This window comes from Cavia porcellus, unplaced genomic scaffold, assembly GCF_034190915.1.
Source record: "Cavia porcellus strain 051 isolate PalLab524CR breed Dunkin Hartley unplaced genomic scaffold, mCavPor4.1 scaffold_5, whole genome shotgun sequence".
Classification (NCBI taxonomy): domain Eukaryota; kingdom Metazoa; phylum Chordata; class Mammalia; order Rodentia; family Caviidae; genus Cavia; species Cavia porcellus.
This window is the reverse complement of record NW_026947488.1, coordinates 60,822,555-60,843,935: the sequence shown is the minus strand read 5'-3', so window position 1 is coordinate 60,843,935 and position 21,381 is coordinate 60,822,555. Positions and strand designations below refer to the sequence as shown.

At 37.6% G+C, this 21,381-nt stretch overlaps 1 long non-coding RNA gene across 1 annotated transcript in view; it reads left to right on the top strand.

The window, feature by feature from the left end:
* The window catches only part of LOC134475891 (uncharacterized), a 63,416-nt gene extending 42,994 nt beyond the window's left edge, over positions 1-20,422 (top strand). The window contains exon 2 of the long non-coding RNA XR_010047219.1: positions 19,971-20,422. This is a non-coding gene — a long non-coding RNA (uncharacterized LOC134475891). The remainder of the gene's footprint in view (positions 1-19,970) is intronic.
* Positions 20,423-21,381: the final 959 nt, after the last annotated feature.

Here is a 21,381-nt window from a genome sequence, read left to right as displayed (position 1 = left end):
GTGAAGGGTGTGACTTCTCTTATTTCTGTCTCTGTGGTTTTGTTGTTAGTGTATAGGAATGCTTTGATTTTTGAGTATTGATTTTGTATCCAGCTACATTGCTGAATTTATTTATTATATCTAGGAGTCTTTCAATGGAGTTTTGGGGATGTTTTATATAGAGTATCATGTCATCTGCAAATGATGATAATTTAACTTCCTCTTTTCCTATCTTTACCCCTTTTATTTCTCTCTCTTGTCTAATTGCTCTGGCTAGTATTTCCAATACTATGTTGAATAGGAGCAATAAGGGACATCCTTGTCTTGTGTCTGATTTTATGATAAAGGCCTTCAGTTTTTGGCTATTTAATATGATGCTGGCTGTTGTTTTGTCATAGATGGTCTTTATCATATTGAGGTAAAGACCATCTATTCCAGTTTTCTGTAAGATTCTTATCATGAATGAACGTTGGACCTTATCAAAAGCTTTTTCTGCATCTATAGAAATGATCATGTGATTCTTACTTTTGGGTTTATTGATATGGTGGATTACATTTATTGATTTATATATGTTGAATCATCCCTGCATGCCTGGTATGAATCCCACTTGGTCATGGTGTATGATCTTCTTGATGATTTTCTGCATCCTATTTGCCAATATTTTATTGAGGATTTTTGCATCTGTGTTCATTAGGGAGATTGGTCTGTAGTTCTCTTTTTCAGTTGGGTCCTTCTCTGGTTTTGGTACTAGAGTAATATTTGCTTCTAGGAACGATTTAGGAAGGATTGCTTCCCTTTCAATTTCATTGAATAGTTTGAGGAGTGTTGGCATTAGGTATTCTTTGTATTTCTTGTAGAATTCTACAGTGAATCTGTCTGGCCCTGGGCTCATCTTTGTAGATAAGAACAGTTACATTTTCAATTTCATTAATAGAAATTGGGTTACTCAACAGTTTTACATCTTCTTGACCCAGCTTTGGTACTTCATATGTTTCTAGGAATCTGTCCATTTCTTCGGTGTTACCGAACCTATGAGAGTAGAGTTTTTTTTTTGCCTTTTTCCTTTTTATCGGTACCGGGGATCGAACTCACGACTGCCTGCTTGCAAGGCAGATGCTTATGCCGCTGAGCTAAATCCCAGCCCCTTGAGAGTAGAGGTTTTTGAAATAGGTGTTGATGCTGTGGTATTTCCACAGAGTCTGTAGTGATTTCACCTTTTTCATTCCTTATTGCATGAATTTGAGCTTTTACTTTCCTTTTAAAAATAAGATTGTCTAGGGGCTTATCAATTTTATTTATTCTTTCAAAGAACCAACTCTGATTCATTGATTCAATGGATTGTTTTCTTAGTCTCTATTGCATTGATTTCTATTCTGATTTTTATAATTTCCTCCCTTCTTTTGCCTTTGGGCTTGACTTGCTCTTCTTTTTCTAGATGTTTGAGGTGTAGCATCAGAGTGTTTATTTGTATTCATTCTGTTTTCGTGATGTGAGAACTGAGAGCAATAAATTTTTCTGCTGAGGACTGCTTTCATTGCATCTCACAGATTCCAGTAAGTTGTTGTTGTATTTTTGTTCGCCTGTAGGTATTGTTTAATTTCTTCCTCAATTTCCCTGTGACTCACTGATTGCACAAGAGTGTATTATTCAATTTCCATGTGTTTGTGGAGTTTGTGCAATTTCTTTTATCATTAATTTCTAGTTTCATGGCACTATGAAAATGATAACATGCATGGGATAATGTCAATACTTTTGCATTTATTTAAATATGATCGTTGGGGTAGTATATTGTCTATTTTAGAGAATGTCCCACATATTGCTGAGAAGAATGTATATTCTGATATTGTTGGATGGAACACTCTGTGTATGTCTATGAAGTCCATTTGTTCACAGGTGTGATTCAGTTCTGTTATTTCTTTGCTTATTTTCTGTCTGGTTGATCTGCCTCTTGGTGTCAATGGTGTGTTAAGGTCTCCTTTTATAATTGTGTTATTGCTGATTTGATTTTTCATTTATATTAATACTTGCTTTGTATAACTGGTTGCTCTGTTATTTGGTGCATATATATTTAAGATTGTTATCTCTTCTTCTTGAAGTTTTCCACTAACGAGTATGTAGTGACCTTCTTTATCTCTTAGAATCATTCTTGGTTTGAAGTTCATATTGTCTGTAAACAGAATAGCTACCTTGTTTTTTAATTTTTTCAGTTCCTGTTGCATAGAGTATTGTTTTCCATCCTTTGACTTTTAGTCTGTGAGTATCCTTTTGGGTTAGATGGGTTTCTTGTAGACAACATATGGTTAGATATTGTTTCTTGATCCATTCTTCCAGTCTGTTTCTTTTAATTGGTGCATTGAGGCCATTTACATTAATGGTTATAACTGTTATATATTGGGTTATTGTTGACGTTATCTTTCTGCTGTTACATAATGACATGTTATCTTTCTGCTGTTACATTTTTATGTTTCCATTCTGTTTAATTGTCTGCCTTGCTTAGTGATTTTTTCCCTATGTGCATCTAAGATGTCTTTCAGTATTTTTTGCAGGGTTGGCTTGGTGATCATGAAGTTCTTCAGCTGTTCTTTGCCATAGAAGTATCTTATTTCTCCAACAATTTTGAAGGACAGTTTTGCAGGGTAAATCAGTCTAGGTTGGAAATCATTTTTCTCCAGGATATGAAATACTTCACTTCATGCTCTTCTTGACTTTGATGTTCATGCTGAGACGTCTGCTGTGATTCTGATAGGTTTTCCTTTATAGGTAATCTGTCTTTTCTCTCTGGGGCTTTTAATATTCTGTTATTATGTTGGATTTCTGGGATGGTGATTATTATATGTCTGGGTGTAGTTTTATTTGTTTATTAGTATTTTGAGTTCTATATGCTTCACTGATCCTATGTTAGCTTCCATTCTCATGTTTGGGAAATTTCCAGCTATTACTTCTCTAAATATCCTCTTGACATCTTTTATGTTGTCCTCTTCTTTTTCATTAATCCCTATCAATCATATGTTGTTTTTCTTTGCATCATCTTGCAGCTGTTGAATTGTTATTTCCTGATGCCTTGTTAATTTAAAAGAGCTTTCCTTTCCTGTTCACTAGCTGCAATCTTGTCTTCAAGATCTGAAATCTATCTTCACTTTCACTGAGGCAGTTTTTATAGCTTTCAATGGCATTTTTGATTTCCTGTATATCTCTTTGAATCTGCTTCATATATTGTTCATCCAGGAATTCTATCTTTTTGCTTTGTTCCTATGATTTTTAACTGTGTCTTCCTTAGATATGTTCAGCATCTCTTTCATTACTTTTATCATTTCTTCCTTTACCTGGGAGATTATTTCTAGTTTGAATTCCTTTAAAGCTTCCCAGAATTTCTTCTTTATTTCAGTTGCTATTATTTCATGAATTTCAGGTCTGTGTGATATACTGTCTTCTTTTTTTTATTTAAAGAGAGAAGAAAAAAAGAAAGGACATAAAAAACAATGCAGTAAAAGGGTACAAATAATACAGTATTTCAAGTAAAAAATATATACAGTACAAAATCACCAGTTAATAGGTTACATACTATCTTCCCAGAAACAGTTGTCCATATCACTAAATTAAAGCATATAAAGTGAACATTCATACAGTGAAATTGGAGACAGTTCCATTCAATGATCCAACAAAAGCTCAGTTATATAGTTTTCCATTCTACACACTCAAATATTCCTGTGGTTATATCCCTTAGACCACCTTAATTTCCTCTCTTTTTTACAGCAACAATTAGACTTTTAGGGTTTATTACTCTCACGGTTCTTATTACTTTTTTGAAGAGAATAAAACCAAATGTGACTAGGCAAAACAGAGTCAGTTAGAACAGAAGGGTGGGCATAGCACATGATGCAAAAATAGAATACCAGGTGATCAAAAGTGGTTACCATTGTGCCTCTTGCTATTTTTAAATTGAGTTGTCTATATCATCAGATATAATAGAATTGATCAAAACAGTACAGAACAAATCCAATAAAACCTACACTGAGGACCTCACAGGACTTCAAAAAAAGGATAATAGTCAATCCATATTGGGCATCATAGTACATCTTATTGCCTTCAAAGTGATTGCCTATACCCTCAAACTTGATACTATCAAACAAAATAGAATATATAATAATCAGACAGAACAAGATGGGGAGAGCAATACTGGGGTTCAAGTCAGGTTAATAGGACAACAAAAATGTTACTATAATATGTCCCATTATTTTAAATTTAGTTTTCCCTTAATTAAAAAATGAGAGAAAATAGATTAATTTTAAAAAAGGGGGGAGATTGAGATAAGAGAGGACATTGTAATAGAACAATGCAGGGCAGAACCAAGAAATTCAAGCATCATTGTGTTTCACCACTAGATAATCTAACATAATAGTAGTCGCCATAGTGCCTCTTTCCTTAAATTGAGTGTAACTTCACATGGTATAATATCAAGCATATCTAGACAATGTGAAGCCTTTCAAGAGGATGCAAGAATTACAGGGTATTCAGAACCTACTAATAGAAAACAAACAATGGTTTCTATATTATCTCTTTGCCTATAAAGAATTTTGTTTATACTATAGCATATAGTGAAATATAGTAAGATACAACATGTTAAAACCAGTGGAAACAGATGTACTACAGCTTGATGGGACTTCAAAACAAGATGATATTAAATCAGCATTAGCTTTTATGTTGTGTTGCTTTCTTCAAAATAGCTATTCGTGCTATCATAGATATTTAAATCAAACAACCCAGATTAAAACCATTGCGGTGAATGAGTGAAAACATTATATGGCTTCAAACCAATATGACTGGGAATCATGATTACCACATACTTCTATGTATTCTTATCATTTCTTACACTAGGGAAACTATTCGGTATTTATACATGTGAGTTTGATTTATTTCACTTATGAGTATGGTTTCAAGCTGCATCCATTCATTTATAAATGTCTCAATGCGGTCATTCTTTATAGCTGAGTAGTACTCCATTGTATAAAAATACCACAACTTTTTTATCCATTCTTTAGTCGATGGACACTTAGGTTGTTTCCAAGATCTGGCTATTAGAAATTGTGCTGCTATAAACATGGGTGCACATATATCACTGTGGTATGATGCTTTCAGTTCTTCTGGGAATATGCCTAGAAGTTGAATAGCTGGGTCAAATGGTGCTTCCAGTCCCAGCTTTTTGAGAAATCTCCAGACTGACCTCCACAATGGTTGCACTAGTCTACACTCCCACCAACAGTGCAGGAGAGTTCCTTTTTCTCCACAGCCTCTCCAGGATTTGTTGTTGTTGGTTTTCTTGATCTTGGCCATTCTTTCAGGAGTGAGATGAAATCTCAGTGTGGTTTTGATTTGCATTTCTCTAATGACCAATGATGGTGATGAACTTTTTTTTCATATTGTTTATTCACCTCAGATGCCCATTTTTGGATTGGGTCTTTGAATTTTGGGGGTCTGATTTTTAAAAATTCTTTATATGTTTTAGACAGAAGTCCTTTATCTGAGGGAGAATTCACTAAGATTTTTTCCCAGTTTGTGGGTTTTCTTCTCACCACGCTGGAGACTTCTTTTGAGGTGCAGAAATTTTTTAATAAGAGGTGATCCCAGTTATTGATTCTGGGAAGTATTTCCCATGCGGTTTGAGTCCTGCTCATGAATTCTCTACCTACTACTATATCTTCAAGTTTTTACCCAATTTGTCTTCCAACAGATTTAGTGTTTCTGTTTTAATATTTAGATCTTTGATCCATTTAGATTTTATTTTAGTATATGGTGATAGCTATGGGTCTAGTTTTAGTTTTCGACATATGGAGAACCAGTTTTTCCAGCACCATTTATTAAAGATACTGTCGCTCTTCCAGTGAACATGTTTGGCCCCTTTATCAAAGATAAGGTGGTTGAGTGTGTTTGTAGTTGTGGTTGTATCTTCTATTCGATTCCACTGGTCTTCAGCTCTATTTTGGTTCCAGTACCATGTTGATTTTACTACGGTTGCTTTGTGGTATAATTTCAAGTCAGGGATTGTGATGCCTCCTATCTTGCCTTTGCTGCTTAGAACTGTCTTTGATATTCTAGGGCTCTTCTCACTCCAGATGAATTTTAGGAGTAATTTCTCGAGTCCTATGAGGTATGTTGATGGTATTTTTATCGGGATTGCATTGAATCTGTATAAAAGCTTTGGGTGTATGGCCATTTTCACAATATTCATTCTTCCTATCCAAGAGCAAGGGATGTTTTTCCATTTTCTGAGATCATCTTCAATTTCATTTTTCAGTGTATTATAATTTTCCCTGTACAGGTCTTTCACTTCTTTCATGAGAGTAATTCCTAGATATTTCATTTTTTTGATTGCTAGTGTGAAGGGTGGTGTCTCTTATTTCTCTGTGACTTTGTTGTTAGTGTCACCTTTAGGCTTGACTGCTCTTCTTTTTCTAGATATTTGAGGTGTAACATCAGGTTATTTATTTGTATTCGTTCTGTTTTCCTGATGTGTGAACTCAGTGCTATACATTTTCTTCTGAGGACAGCTTTCATTGCATCCCACAGATTCCGGTAAGTTGTATTTTTGTTTTCCTTTTCTTTTAGGTAGTGTTTAATTTCTTCTTTGATTTCCTCTGTGACCCACTGATTACTCAAGAGTGTGTTATTCAGTTTCCATGTGTTTGTCTGGATTTTGTAGTATCTTTTATCACTAATTTCTAATTTCATAGCGCTATGGTCCAATAGCATGCAAGGGATGATTTCAACCCTTTTGCATTTATTTAGATATGTTTTGTGAATTAATATATGGTCTATTTTAGAAAATGACCCATGCACTGCTGCGAAGAATGTGTATTCTGTTGTTGTTGGGTGGAATACTCTGTATATTTCTATTAAGTCCATTTGTTCACAGGTGTGATTCAGTTCTTTCATTTCTTTGCTGATATTCTGTCAGGTTGATTTGTCCATTGGTGTCAATGGTGTGTTAAAATCTCCTGTTAGAATTGTGTCACTGTTAACTTGGTTTTTTATTTCTGTTAGTACTTGTTTTATATAACTGGGTGCTCTGGAATTTGGTGCATATATATTTAAGATAGTTATGTCTTCCTCTTGGAGTTTTCCCCTAACCAGTATGTAGTGACCTTTTTTATCCCTTCTGATCATTATTGGCTTGAAATTCACATTGTCAGCAAACAGAATAGCCACCCCCGCTTTTTTTTGGGTTCCTGTTGCATGAGGTATTGTTTTCCATCCTTTGACTTTCAGTCTGTGGGTATATTTTTGGGTTAGATGGGTTTCTTGTAGACAACATATCATTGGATTTTGTTTGGGTATCCTTTTGGGTTAGATGGGTTTCTTGTAGATAACATATCATTCAGACCATTTACATTAATGGTTATAACTGTTATATAGTGGTTTATTGTTTACATGTTATCTTTCTGCTATTGCATTTTGGTCTTTTGATTCTGTTTAATTGTCTGCTTTGCTTAGTGGTTTTTTTTTTTTAAATAGATGCGTCTAGGCTGTCTTTCAGTATTCTTTGCAGGATTGGCTTGGTGATCATGTAGTTTTTCAGCTGTTCTTTGTCATGGAAGTATCTTATTTCTCCATCCATTTTGAAGGACAGTTTTGCAGGATACATCAGCTTAGGTTGGAAATCATTTTCCTTTAGGATCTGAAATACTTTGCTCCATGCTCTTCTTGACTTTATTGTTTGTGCTGAGAAGTCTGCTGTGATTCTGATAGGTTTTCCTTTATAGGTGATCTGTCTTTTCTCTCTTACAGCTTTTAATATTCTATTCTTTTGTTTGATTTCTGGGATGGCCATTACTATGTGTCTGGGTGTGGTTTTATTTTGGTTATGGCTATTTGGAGTTCTATATGCTTCATTGATCTTGATATAGGTTTCCAATCTCATGTTTGGGAAATTTTCAGCTATTACTTCTCTAAATATCCTCTTGATATTCTTTATGTTGTTCCCTTCTTTTTCATTTATCCCTATTACCCTTATGTTGTTCCTCTTTGCATCATCTTGCAGGTATTGAATTGTTATTTCCTGATTTCTTGTTATTTTTAAAAGATCTTTCCTTTCTTGTTCACTGGCTGCAATCTTGTCTTCAAGGTCTGAAATTCTAACCACATTCATTGAGGCAGTTTTTACAACTTTCGATGGAATTTTTGATTTCCTGTATATCTCTTTGGATCTGCTTTATATATTCTGTTTGTGTCTTGTATTGTTCATCTAGGGATTTTATCTTTTTGTTTATCTCCTCAAATTTTTAAACTGTGTCTTCTTTAGATATGTTTACCATCTCCTTCATTTCCTTTATCATTTCTTCTTTTACCTGAGAGATTATTTCTAGTTTGATTTCCTTTAAGGCTTCCCAGAGTTGTTTCTTTATTTCAGTTACTATTATTCAGATATTTCAGTTATGTGTCATATATTTTCTATGCACATGTCTCCTAGGCTTTCTTGGGATGGGCTGGATGTTTGAAACTACATTTTGGTCTTTTGTTTTGTCATTTTCCTATATTTTTGAGCTTCAAGTTTTGTTCCATGTGAGGTAGAGACATCAGCCAGGCTGGGACAGAATTCCCTGCCCCCTCCTTACTCACTGATTTTGACAGGAAGCCAGATCCTGGGCCCCAGGCGAAGAAAATAGTTCGCTGGCCTAGGGCAGGGTTCCCTACCTCCACTGGTCTTACTAGACCAACAGGGAGGTGGAGCCTGGCCCCCAGGTGAAGTAGAGAGTTCTATGCCTCCGCTGGACTTACTTGACCCACAGGAACTATACTGTCTTCTATGTACATGGCTCCTAGGCTTTCTTGGGATGGGCTGGACATTTGTGTTTGCATTTTGTTCTTTTGTTTTGTCATTTTCCTATATTTCTTTTTTTTTTAATTTTTATTTAAGGAGAAAAGAAAAGAAAGAAAAAAAAACAGTGAAGGGGTACAAGTTATACAGGTTTACAGAATAAAAAAATGCGCAGTAGGAAATCACTAGTTAATGGATTACATATTGCCATCTTAGAAATAATTGTTCAAGTCACAAAATTAAAGCTTGTAGAGTGGACATTCCAACAATGATACTGCAAACAGTTCTGTTCAATGATCCAATAAAACTCTGTGATATCATTTTCTATCTTATACTTTTAAATATACATGCAGTTATATAGTTTAGAGCACTTTCTTTTCCTCTCTTTTGTACAGTGACTATTACACATTTTGGGTTTCATTGCTCCCACAGTTCTTGTTGCTTTTTTGGAAGAGAGTAAAACCAAATGTGACATAACAGAACAGAATCGGTCAAGTCAAAAGGGTGGACATAATAGATAATATAAAAAACATAATACACGGTGATCAACAATGGTTACCATAATGCCTCCCGCTATTTCTAATAGAATTGCCTATATCATTAGTTGTAATACAATTGAACAAAACCGTAAAGAATAAAACCGACAAAACCAAAACATTGGAGATATTGTAGGTCTTCAAAAGTAGATAAAAGTCAACGAGAATGGGCGTTATAATGAATCTCATTATCTTCTCAGCTGATGCCTAGACTTTCGAACCTGATACTATCCAGCAAAACAGAATATAGGAACCTCAGTCAAAAACAAGATGGTGAGAGTAATACAGGGCTTCAAATCGAGATAATAGAAAGTCAAAGTGGGTTACTATATTATATCCTGCTATATTTTTCCCTGTAATTAAATGGATAAAAATAAAAAAGTAAATAATGGAGTGGAGATTGAGAAAAAAAGAGGGCATAACAGCGAAACAGGGCAGATCAAAACATAACCATTTAAGCAGAATAGTGTTTCACCACCAGCTAATCCTGACCCAAAAATGGTTACCATATTGACTCCCTCCCTGAAGTCCTTGAGTACAACTTCATATACTGTAGCATTAAGTATATCAAAACAATGTAAATCCATTTAAGAGAATAACAGCATTATAGAGTATTTAGAATCGACTAACAGAAAATGAACAATGGTCTCTGTATAATCTCCTTGTCTTTAAAAGGTTTTTTCTTATACTATCGTACATAGTAAAATCCAATAAGATACAACCTGTTTAGACCATTGGAGACAGAAGAACAAAAGCTAGATGAGACTTCAAAACAAGATGGTACTAAATCAGCATTACCTATTAAGATGTCATTTTCTCCAAAAAAAGCTGTTCCTATCATCCAATCTTCTCTGTCTCATTTCTGTTGAGCTCTTTTTCTGTCAGTAGCTGTCAGTTTGTCTTCTTCGTTTTGGTCTCTGCTCTATTCGTTGTGGCCTCCCCGCCCCTATTTCTGGGTTCTTTGTATTTTTCTTTTTTTAGAATATCCTGCAATACTTTCTGTAGGGTTGGATTGGTGGTTGCAAATTCCCCCAGTTCCTCTTTATCTTGGAAGTACCTCGTTTTTCCATCAATTTCCAGGGACAGTTGTGCAGGATATCTCAATCTTGGCTGTAGATTATTATCTTTCAAAGCTTGAATTATTTCTCCCCATGCTCTTCGTGATTTGATGGTTTGTGAAGAGAAATCTGCTGTAATTTTGATGGGTCTTCCCTTGTAAGTGATCTGTTTCTTGTCTCTTACAGCTTTTAATATTCTGTTCTTGTATTGAATTTCTGGAATTTTTATTATTATATGCCTGGGTGTTTCTCTGTTAGGGTTGTAGGTAGCTGGGGTCCTGTATGCCTCATACATTTGAGTATCTTTACCTTTTGCTAAATTAGGAAAATTCTCCTGGATTATTTCTGTGAGTAGCTTTTGTAGTTCACTTGTTTGTGTCCCTACTTCTTCTTTTATGTTCTTAATCCTTAAGTTATGGCTCCTCTTATCATCTTCTTGTCTTTGTATTATTGCTGTGTGTTTCTTTGTTATTTTTAAGAAGTTTTTCATTTCATTCTCCCATGTTTCAAGTCTGCCCTCCAATTCAGATAGTCTGTCCTTAGTTTCTTTCAAGCTGTTATGCCAGTCTTGGGTATACTTCTTGATTTCTTGATAGTCCCTTTGCACCTGCTTCACATACTCAATGCTTTCTCTGTTTTCTCCATCAAGCAATTCTCCCCTCTTTTTCTGTTCTTCCACTCCACCATCTGCTTTTTCCTGGGTGGTGCTTAGCATTTCTCTAACTATTCTGCATACTTCTAGCTTCAGGTCATTGATAACTTCATTCCTGAATTGGTCTATGAGGCTCTCTAAATGGCGCTTAATGTATATTGGTACAGTGTCCACTATTGCCTGATTCTCAGGATTGGGGGTCGAGGAGCCTTTTTTGTTGCTTCCCTTCCCCATATTTTCTGTTCCTTATGAAATGTAATCTTACACAGGAGGCCTGGCTTCCCTGCCTGTCAGCTACAGCTTGATCGAATTGCGCTGGCTAGTTGTTCCAGCTCACCGCTGCGCCCCAGGGAGTTGCGGAGGAGGCAGCCTACGCGGAAGTCGGTCGCTCCTCCGGGCCACCGTCAGGCTCTGGGATCTGGGCTAGGCCAGCCTAGGGAGTCCGCGAGCAGCGTCCCTCCGGCCAGGTACCTTTCACCAATCCCGTCCGAGAGGGAAATGCGCGGCTGCAGTTGCCACCGCGCCCTGCTCTTACAGGACTGCCCGCGCCCAGAAAATCCTCCGCTGGAGTCAGACTGCGGTAGGGAGTCAGTTCCTCGCTCACCTCGCCACCAGTCAGCCTTCCTTCCTGCCCGTCGCGTTTCCGAGACCGTTCCCAGACGCCCGTTCCCAGAGCTCGGGGGTCGCGTCTCTCCTTGCTGAGCTGCTGTGGAGGTAGCCGGCCGCCGCGCGGCGGGAAATCCAAACCGCGGTTTCCAATGGCGCGGAGTCGAGCCTCCACACCGAGATTTTTCTGTTCCTATTTTAGCGCCAGGACTGTATTCCAAGTTGGATTCTCTCAGCCCAGTTTGTTCCTGAGTCAGCAGAGCATATCTCTACTGGTTCGTATCTCCTTAGTCCGCATCATTCCTGGCCTCTGAGCCGAGCCTTTAGAGAGCGTTCAGTAGTTGCTGTTGTCTGTCCGCCATGTTCTCTTTAATATCCATTTTCCTATATTTCTGTGTTTCAAGTGTTGTTCCAACACTTCCCCTGGGAGTGTTGGTAATCATCTCCTATGTGCTTGGCTCCTGGGACTGAGTGAAGGTTGGTGATCGTGGTCCAGTCAGGCCCACAAAACTTCCCATGCCACCTCCAGTGTTCCAGGAAGCTGGACAGGCACCTAATCACTGTGGATGATGGCCCAAAGTTCTCCCCAGGCAAGGACCAATGCACTGGAACCCACTTCACGCGCTCTCAACTCCCCTGATTGAAGAAGGTCGCTGGGTGTAATCTAGTCAGGCTGCAAAATCTCCCAAGCTTAGTCTAGTGTGGCTGTAAGCTGGGCAGGTTCTTGGTCACTGAGAGAAATGATCTTAAACTCTCCTGGGGCTCAGGATGGTGAGCAGGAACTCACCCCTGCTGGCAGCCCAGTTCCCTCTTGCAGCAGCACAGTTCCCCAAATTGAAAGGTCACTGGGGTTGGCCCAGGCAAGCCCAAAACCTGCAGAGCCCAGTCTAGTGTGGCTAGAAGCTGGGCGCATCCTTGACCACTGGGAGCAATGATCTTAAACTCTCCTGGGGCTCAGGATGGTGAGCAGGACCTCACCCCCATGGGCAGCCCAGTTCCTTCCTCCAGAAGCACATTCTCCCCCCCCAACTAATGAAAATTCTAATAGAACTCTACACAAAATAATTTTTATTTCAATTATCACACTCAAAGCATTCTTCACATCTGACAGCTAGATGTTCCATACACACATCTCATTTATATTGACAGCACAGGTGCTTAACTTTTCTTTTCTATGTAGCAGGCCATTCCTGTCACCTTTCTTGTCTTCCTGTTTTGTCAGATGCTACTATTCTTTACAAACTCCACTTAGGAAAATAAGATATCAATAAAATAAAATAAAATATTAAATATGTAATGAGTGCTTAGAATAGACATCAATATTTTTATATCAACTGTTTACTTGCTTACAAAATGTAAAAGATAACATCAGAAACAACAGCCTATGCGAACAACAATGTAAATACAAACAAAAATCTATCACAGAAATAATCTTTGCTTCACCATCACACTCAAGGCAGTCTTTATGTATGAAAGTTGCATGTTATATACACAAGTATCACTTACACTGATAGCATCTATGTTTTTTCCTAGGACTGAGTTGACATCTTTTAATTTTCCCTATTGTTATAGTAGGTGTTGTGCTGCACCTGCCTGTTCATCTATCATCTCACCAGGATGCTCTACATTTGTTTTCATAGTTCCCTGGACAAAAATATTTTGTTTATTTTCTGCAAATGATCTTGTCTGAGTTCCAGTCCCAAGCTCCTAAGAAAATTTCTTTGAGATATTTTGCACTTGTTATTTTCTCTGTAAAATGTCAAACTATTTATGCCACACATGTTTAGGATTGAATAAAACACAACCAATGGCTAATGCTTTTTGTTTCAAGTGACATCATAGTTACTGTATAACTCATTAACAACATCTACTCCACCTTTGGTTTTGTTATAGAAAGTTACCATCTCATGTTTCTGTTTTGTTGAGGTTTCTCTATCAATATTTTCATTATAGTGCAATACTGATATCACCAGTACCAGTTTGTTTTTCTTTGCTGTATATGAGGCCAGTGTTGTCTATTTCTGAAAAGCAAAGATTGTACTATATAATTCTCTGTTTTGAAATTGCAACACTTTGTTGGGAATTTCTGCATTGTTCCTGTGTACAGTTCCTATACTGCTCTTGTGCTCTGCTAGCAATGTAGCATCAACTGGAAACTGATAAACCAATTGTTGTATGTCACATTTTGATTAGTTTGTGAGGTTGGAGTAGCAAGTTTATTCAAAGCATCATTTGGTTTATTACTATGAAAATAAGGACCTGGTGGCTGAGTTCCAGGATAAATTTCTAAGCTGAAAGCATAATACATCTTTGCTTCTAAAGGGGCATAAATTTTTATGTCATATTTTGAAGGTTTTTTTGGCGGAGGTGGGGGAAATATACTGACTGATGTTCACCAATAGTCATGTATTCAGATAGAGTATAAATTCTTTCACAATTATCCATGAATCTCTCAAACCATGAGTGGATATCATATTATCAGTTCCTTTTGGCCAGGTGGTTTTGTCATCAAACCTCAGGTAACTATGGAAACCAAGTCTCCTCAATGTCATTGTTATTCTACAAACCTCAAACCCACACCCATCACTTTTCCATAAGTCTTTTGCATTCCTTTGATTGCCATAAGAAAGCCCTGCTAAATATAGTAGACTTGTCAGTTCAGCTAGTAAGGTGTCATAATTATATTTTTGAGTATGGCTATGTGAGCATAAAGAACATTTTACCTGTATTTCAGCATTTGTGTATTTCATTATTATAAATGGATGTAGCATTTCATCCTGTTACGAACAATTTGCAACATTGAATGGCAATGCTGACATACTGTCTAATAGGATTCACCCTTGCTAAAATCCTCACTATATTTTCAGACATCGTTCTAACATTGGATCGTTTCACTTGGTTATGTGAACATTGTGTATAATTTCTATTAGTCAAATAAGCACTCACATTGCTGTTTTCTTCATCATTTGAATCAAGGCAGTCTGCATTCCCTGTGTCTGCACTGGATGATTTGTGGTCCATTTCACTGTCAGAACTCTGGTTTACATGACCAACATCGAAGTCATTATCATCTTCATCATCCATGCATGAATGATCTGATGATTCACTTTTGACCTCCTCCAAAACTTGCAAATCTCATTTCTCATGTAACATTATACTGAAAACTTTTTGATAAATCCTAAATATACAGAAATTTAGCAATGAGAATTTCATGAATAAACTCACCTGTTTCTGCTTTGGATTTCCTGTACATGCCTTGCCATTTGTCTGAGGAGTGGGTGAATACCCAGATAGGTTTTTGCTTTCCTCAGGCACAGCTACTGTGAGTCACAACCACATTCTATTTATGGTAAAATATTTGTTTACAGAATGAAAGAGTGACATGAATTTATTGTACTCCTTGTGATGCTCAGGTAAACATACACAAAATCTGTTAAATGGAGCATTATATGGATAAAAATCTCAGTGTGACACTTTTTCATAGATTCACATACCTTGCTGTTCATCATACCAAGTAAGTAAACATGCAGATTGCTCTCTGTATCCCCCAGGTGCAGCTAGTGAGATGGACAGCCAGCTACTATTATGCTAAAATAATAATTTATGGTAAAAAATGTATGGAATGGATTGTTGTAACTCAATGTTATGCCTTTTGAGTTTTAATAACTGGGAGTCACTTTGCTTCCAAGACTGAAGACTCTGAGAATGAGCCTGAGATGACAGTGAAAGGAGGTAGATTCAGATGGTGGGTTTGTATGAAGGCAGTTTGAAGATGTGTAATGGCCTGAAGGCTTACCTGTCTGGGCATTAAAGCAAGTCACACTTGTCAACAAGCTCTGATACACTGGATCCTTCTTCTTAAGATCATTAAGTAGAAGCTCAGTTCTCTTCTTCATCATGGTCCTTGCCTCAGAATGTTTTATGGCACATTTGCATAATGTTGAAACACTGAAGCCCTAAGGAGTGGAGCCACCTTCCCTTCCACAATGCAACTGTATCACTTCTCCTTGATAATATTATTCATGAAGAGGATGGCACCTAGCCAGTTTTTTTTTATTCCTGGCTAATGACCACCACTACTGTGTGATTTGAGCTCCAGAAACACATCTACATGCTTAGATCCCTTTCTGTAGTAATTGGCCTGTGTGTGTCACCCTTACTGGATGTTTACGGTGTGTTGCTATAATCACAGTGATTATTTCCCCAGCCTATTTTTACCATAAACATAAAACATACCTGCTCATTGATTCAACAAATACTATTATTTATTAAATATCTGTGTAAGTTTAGTCATGATGTATGATTCAAGTAATAGAAGACATAACATATGCAGTTAAGCAGTGGAAGTACAAAGTATTTATGAAAAGGTAAATACTGCAAATCATTACACAGTGAGTCAGATAAATAATGCAGTATTTGTTCAAAATAACTATGTACTCTTTCATCCATCAACCTTAAAAAATAGTTAATGAGTGGCTACTATGTGACTCAAGTGAGGGGCAGAATACTGAGATGAATTTGATGAAAATCTTGCCTTCAGGGGAATTTTTTTAAGGCAACCTGATAATATCTGTTGATGTAAAGAATGAACATGCCCTGTCACACATTGCTTTCACAACCTGGTTTGTACCCCAGATGGACATTCATTCATGTGAATGGAAAAGGGCATATAAAATTATGACAATTGCAGTATTACTGGTATTACCAGTATTACTGGTAATATAACACTGCAAACAATCTATATGTCAATCAATAGGGGAGCATCTACATAAACAGGCTAATGTCATACCATGAAAAATTGTATAGTGATAAAGAAGAATGAGGTAGATATAGCAATAGATCTTTAGGATACACTTTTGAATAAGTGACAAATAATTGCAAATATATACTAAATCTCCTAAGTAAAGTGAAAAGCAGAAGAAAAAACATAACAAAATAATTTGATGTACTTTCTAAGGGTAATAGGTATGGCTATTAAAAAAAAGAAAAACACAGCTGGATGTAGTGGTATATATTATAATCTTAGCACTTGTGAGGCTAACACATGAGGATTGGGAGTTTGAGGCCAGCTGGAGGTATACAACAAAACTGTCTCAGAAAAAAATCACTCATTACAGTGATGAGCAAAAGTTCAAAAGGCTATCACCAACATGGTAAGAGTGGTCACCTTTGGATAGGTTCAGGAGGAACTAGGATAAATGATATTTGTGAAAGGAAACCCTAGTTTAGCTTTGATATTTGTTTTGTTTAAGGAAATATATTTTGCTCATTTTCTTGAGTGGTAAATGCCACAGAAATAGGTAGACAAAATCCTGTGACAATTCCCTGTGCTAGTACATTGTAGAAGTAAAATGAATGTTTATTGAGGTGAAATAAAGTAAAGCTAGAAAAAGGGAGGGGTATTTAAGGCTGGAAGTTTCAGAGTAGGCTTCTATGTGGGGAATAGGTTTGAACTGGTCTTTTCCAAGGAGAAGTGTTGGAGATGTGGGGAAATGGGGCAACGTGCAGGTTCCACAGTGTGGACATGAGTGGGGAAAATTCTGCATAGATAATTGCGTCACCTATGACTTCTTTCTAATCTGTAATCCAGTTATGATTTATCTTTCTTATTGGACTGTCCAGGACACCAAGTATAGTATATGAAGAAATGAAGGCATATATCTTTGGTTTGTTCTCAGTCTCGGGGAAAACCTTGTGTGTGTGTGGGTGTGTGTGTGTGTGTATGTACACACATGTGGTTTCTTGTCACGTATAAATGCCTGTTGAATTTTCCAATTTTTTGTGTCTATTATCATGTAAGTTTTCTTTTGTATTCTGTTAATGTGGTGAATAACAGAGAATATTTATTTTACTTTTTTCTTCATTTTCCATTTCTATTACTGTGTGTCAATCTGGGCGTTTTCAATTGATTCCTTTAGGATCACTAATCCTGCTTTTGTCAGAGTGGAATACTGGAAAAAGTTCTTGAACAAAGTTCAATTTCTGTATGGATGGAGCTCAGGGTATAGCTCTTTAGGTACATGAATTGAAATGTGCTTTCTCTATGGGTGGTTTAAATTCTCATCCATTCTCTATAAGGTGAATCTCACTACCTTCTTACCTCAGTAGATATCCCTTCTTGCCTGGATTATGGTACAGAGTGCCTAGCAAAGCCTTGACCAGAAATGTGGCAACTGATTTTGGATTCACCTATTTCCTTTCTTTTTTTCCTCCTGTATTTCTAGCATCATATGTTGTCACTATCAGCAGTCCGGGGACCCAATTTTTATGTCTCCAGATCCATCAACCTGCCTAAAGGTCTGCTTAGCTTCTTAAGTACTTAGCAGCTACTTTCAGCTTAAGTAGGACCATCACTTATGAGAATAGTGCCTCCAGTGCCTTGAGGAAAAAGTTGGATAGAATATCATGATTCATTCTTTCTAGGATCTTAAGATGTTAAGTCAAGGACTTGGCCCTGGTGGGTTCTGGAGTCTTAAAATAGAGATTTAGTTTTAATTTAGTCTTATTTTCCTTTGAGGGAGGGTTAGTGTGCTACAGCAAGCAGATGTGTCTTTCAGTTTGAAGTGGTTTCAATACGAATCCTGGAATGGTAAGGGAGAGAGCTCAGAGACAGTATCCCTGTAACACTGCTCAGCTATACAGATAGCAGTACAGCAACACTGTTAGCCAGTCACGTTCCTTTCAAGGCAAGTGTTTCAAGCCCTTTCTCTGAAACCAGGCCTGAGTCATGCTGCTGAGGGAACTGCTCTGACAAGAGAATGGGCTTCCCCGGTGCTCCACCAGAGGCTTGCCTTAGGATCCTAGGGACATTTTTACCCTTTTTTGGGGTTCAGATTTCAAATCAAAGCTTGGGTTTATCTTGGCAAAAAGTCTACAAATTATACTGGAGGAATTCTCCTGATTTCAAATTGTCACTGTAGAAGTCATGATCAAGGACTGAAGACTTTATTTTGTTTCTTCTATTTTTGAATGTCCAATTTTAGCAGGCTTGTTTTTTAAGCCACAGCAATTAATTTCATTCTTGAACTCTTAGGTCTTTCTGCTTAATTCTCACTCAGTGTGTTGGATCACGCATGTAGGAGGGTGAGTGTGAATATGGCCAGAAGAGGGCACTGCATAGGTCATAGGCTTGCAAATTAGCTGGCTGGAAAGGTGATGAGTGACCTGCAGTAAAAGTAACGGAAGAGGAAATGTGTCCTAGTGTCTCCTGGTGGCAGTTGTGGAAGCTAAGACTGGGTGAATGGATCAATCCTCTTCACAATATGGAAATGTTCAGAAGCATGCTACCGATTTGTTCCCAGATTAGAATGTCAATTTTGGGAACTGGAACTGGCTTCTTTTAGAGTTGGGAGACCAACCTGGACTCAGGCAAGATGAAGTAAGAGCAGCTGCAGGATTAAGCAGTTTTCCATCCTTGGTTTCTGCACTTTTTTTAATCTTAAAAACATGCTGCGATGGGTAGAGAGTGATACTGCATGTCTGTAATGCCAGCCCTTTACAGACTGAGGCAGAGAATTGCTGTAAGTTCTACAGCAGCCTTGGTAACATAGGGAATTCAAGGCCAGTCTGACCTACTGCATCAAGAGACCCTGTTTAAAAATGTAAAAACCAACAAGGCAAAGAACCAAACATCAAACATCCTGGGATAATCTTAACCTGGGATAATCTTAGAAAGGATCCCCATTCTACCAGTTGACATGCAAGAGCCATGTGAATCACAGCACCTGTCCTGTTGAGACTAGAAGTGAGGGAATGATGGAAGGCTCTAGAATTAGATGTCACAAGGTTCTCAGGTCTTGTGAAAAGGAAGATCCCTACCAGAACACTTCTCTCTTGAGTTGGAGGTAGTGGTGACAGACCCTGATAGTTTCTGCATGTACTTGAAGAGATCTACATTGAAATGGGACTCACATGTTTTCCTGAAGAGAGGATGTTTATGCTTCCTAAGTAAGTCTTATTTGTAGTACCTGTTTTGGACCTCAGTGATAGACATGTGGTGTCCTGTTGCCTTTGTCAACCAGATAGACAATATGACATTAAAGATTTTAGAAGCCAGATATCCCTTTTTCCCTCCTAAAACTTTTTCCAGGACTTCAGGGACTAGGACTATTGAAAATTGGTGCTGGCACTGATAAGAACCAAGGAAGGTCCAGTACAACGCTCACATAATGCTGCCTGGGCACCAGCTGCATACTGGTTATTTTGTATGTGTTTGCTTTTTAAACAAGCATGAGTATTGACATCTACACTTACTCTCTGTACCACTTTACCTCATGATTGCTGCAAAAGGGCTCTGTGATTTGCTCTTGTCAATCTATGTTTTTCAGATACGTATATTTATAAAATTGTCAGCCTCCTTCTCCTGTCTTCCCACCAAACCTGGCATGGATTGGAGACTCTGTAAATACTGAATGAGTGGTTGATGAATGAATGGATCTCCATGGAAATGAAGCTGACAATGACCAAGAACCCCATCCTTCTGCCTCCAGCCTCTGGCCTCTCTGATCCTAGTTAGAATGTGTCTGTGAAGATAAGGATACTGGGAAGGATCTCAGTAATGTTTTTCTCAGGTACATTCTACCTGCATTAATGTTTTGAGCCACCACGAAAAAGTTATCCTATTCATGTTAAAATTGCAAACGCTTATACCAGGATGACAGTTAAATGACAACAAAATTTAGACCCTATCATTTAACCCTTCAGGGTACTCCGCTAACTAAACTGAAAGTACTCAAACCTGGCAATCAAATTGGGGACAAAATAAAGGTTTTTAATAAAACTAGTTGCTATTTCATCTTAGTCATTAAGTTTGGGAGGGGACCAAAGAAACTATGTTTTCAAAATAGGTAACAAGGAAGTTCTAGAGGATTGTGAAGATCAACCTGATTTGGACCACAGGGTCAGGTAAAGCTCAGAGTGTAGCAAAGTCCTCTAGGAGCTACTCTCTCTGAATTCCTCTGCACACTCATCTGTTCTCCTGCTGCATACTTCCATTTCCTTAATTCTCTCTAACATAGACACAAGCATGTAGACACACACATAGATGCACAGATACTGAAACACCCATGGTCATATAGACACACACACACACACACACACACACACACACACACACACAGGCCTTGTGTCCACTGTCCTGTTAGAGATTCAGTTTTCTAATTCAACTGTGATATTTACTTTTATGTGTCAGCTTGGTGAGGCTAGTTCTTCAATTAAATATGGATCTAGATGCTGTTGTGATGGTGTTTTGTAGATGAGGTTAACATCAGTGATCAATTGACTTTAAAAGGAGATTATCCTTTAATTTAGGTGAGCCTCATTCAATCACTTGAAAGTCCTGAATAATATTGAAGTGTCTTGGGAAAAGGAAATTATGCCTCTGGACTTCAGGATTAGCTCTTGCCTAGAGTTTCCAGGTTGTCAGCCTGCTTGATGGATTTTGGGCTTTGCTAGCGTACACAATCACATAAACCAATTAACCAACTCCTTGATATATCTGCTCCCATCTCTATCTCTCTGTTTCTCTCTCCTTTCCCCCCTTTCCTCTTGCTGTCCCTTTCTCCTCTCTCCTTGTTTCTCTTCCCCTTTCAGCTTTCTCTCTGTCAATCTTTGGTTGGTTGACAGTTTAAGCATCATATCCCCCAAACTATTCTCACTTTGTCTCCCTGCTGGCACTGGCTGAGTGTCCTCTTTCCTGTAGCTCCCCTACCTATCATGTGACTGCCATCACTCCTGATT